The sequence below is a fragment of the Hordeum vulgare genome, chromosome 3H (genome assembly GCF_904849725.1).
Source record: "Hordeum vulgare subsp. vulgare chromosome 3H, MorexV3_pseudomolecules_assembly, whole genome shotgun sequence".
Taxonomy (NCBI): Eukaryota; Viridiplantae; Streptophyta; class Magnoliopsida; order Poales; family Poaceae; genus Hordeum; species Hordeum vulgare.
The window spans coordinates 544846037-544848392 of NC_058520.1; positions in this window are offsets into that span (position 1 = coordinate 544846037).

Below are 2356 nucleotides of genomic sequence, written 5' to 3' on the forward strand. Positions count from 1 at the left end.
AGGTATGATAGCACTGTTAGCTATCTAATCATGTTTGTTTTCCACTATCGATGTCCCTTGAGCTATAAAAGGAGGCCCAAGGCAACCTAGCACAGGATTTGGACCCTAGAGGATTTAGGACCCTATCGTATTTGTATGCACAGTAACTCTCCGCGACGACCCTTGTCAGGACGGAACGTTGTGTAAACTCTGTCTTCCCCAAATCAATCCACCAAAGTAGGAGTAGGGTTTTACACTTCTCGGCGACCCGAACCTTGGTAAACGCCCCGAGTCTCATCGTCGTGCTGCCTCATAGTTTCTGTTCTTTGTGCCACGCGATCTCCCCATCGAACCACGAAGGCGCCAATGGTCCCATGGGTGATCAAGTGCACACCTGCCCCGACATTGGAGTATAAGCTTCTGTCAGTCTCACAAGCCATCACCTATTTTTTTACTCCACAATGACTTCTCTTAGGCACATAGCATGGTGAAGTGTCATGTAGTCGACATCCACATGACACCGCTAAGAGAAGTAACAACATCCATATCATCAAAATATCAAACGAATACCAACTTTATATGATTACATATAACAAGACATTTCTCGTGTCCTCAGGAACAATAATTACTACTCACACATCATCAACATGTTCAAGATTAGAGGTGTAATATTAATAATAATTAAGTATCTTAACATAATATCTTTCATCAAGTAATTCAACAAGCATCAATCACAAGATGTAATCAACACAACTAGTAACCCACAAGTACCAGTCTGAGATTTTGAGACAAACACTGAATACAAGAGATGAACTAGGGTTGGAGATGAGATGGTGCTCGTGATGATGTTGATGAAGATGGGGCCTCCCACGTAGGAGGAAGCGTTGGTGATGACAATGGCTTCAAACCTCCCCCCGGAGGGAAGTTTCCGAGTAGAATCTCTCTGGCGGAGAGAAAAACGGCCTATGCCCAGGTTTTCGCCTCGAGATGGTGGCTCTTCGTCCCAAAAGATGATTTATGATTTTTCTAGGGTAAAACACACCATATAGGAGAAGATGGTCGCTAGAGGGCGAGCTAGGGCCCCACAATCCATCACGGTGCGACCAGGGGGTGCGCCTTGTTGGCTTGTGCCCAGCTGGTGGCCCCTCTCCGGTATATTTTTGTCCCAGACATTCTCAAATATTCCAAAAAAGTTCTTCGTATAGTTTAGGTCATTTGGAGCAAGTTTATTTTTCTGCCTTTTTCCTGGTTTCCCGGTCCAGGATTCTAGTTTTCAGATATTTCCCTTTGAGTGATGTACCTTGCATGTTCACAGAGGAAGAGCATAAGAATAGTATTATAATAAGGGATAATGGGCAGGATCCACCAAAACATCAATAGTAATTCATGATGCAAAATGAGCGTATCACTGCTCTAGGTATTCTGATCATTCCTCAAAAAGTATTATCTATCCAACATGCAAACTTTGTTGAAAACTTATCCTTTTATTTTGAATTGCAACAACTGAAGATCAAATTTGAGATAATATCTCAAGCCCTAAATAATTGGTGTGGTGGATCTGAAGACCTTGCCATTTCTTTGGATCCAAATATTCCAGCATCCTAGTATGATTATTTCGAGAGTAAAAGGTTGAGGCAGCTCTTCCATGGCAAATTTTGTGTCTTCATAAACTGAGGTGCCTCTTTTAATCCTCGGGATGAAGGTGTTCCAGCAGTATGATGCAAATTACAAATCCTAGAGCATATGCGTGAGTCTTTCTTCAACCTTTTGGTTCGAATTTCAACACAAGGGACTCTAAAATTTTATTAAATGTTGAGAATCTCAAAACTATCCCTCAAGGGACTACAGATAAATTGCGTGCACCATTCTCCATGTAAGAAATAAAAGAAGTAGTCTTAAAAATGGCTCATAACAAATCTCGAGGCCCTCATTGGTTTAGTGCTAAATTCTACCGTCACTTTTGGGATCTTGTTAAGTTTTATTTAAAGGCCCAATTTAATGATTTTCATAAAGTCATTTTGCTTATTTCTAGGCTAAACAATGGTACTCCCTCCGTCCAAGTATATAGGGCGACTTTGAGAATCCAAGAATTCCAAAAGTATTAGGCGTAATTCAATTGAATGCCCTCGTTTATCTCAACAACCTCGTACTCAATTGATGCCCCTCGTAGTACTACGATCCACCTTCTCAGGACGCATGGCCCATGAGAGAAGGAAAGAGCAAATACATGCAGGGTTAGCTGAAACGACATCACTAATGATGGGATTTATTTTCAAAGCTGTTTTACTTTTTTTAGCAAAAATTGCGCGCGCTCTCGTCCAATCCTTCCCCGCCTAAATCGTCGAGCTTTCTAAAAGTCATCCTACACACCTGGACG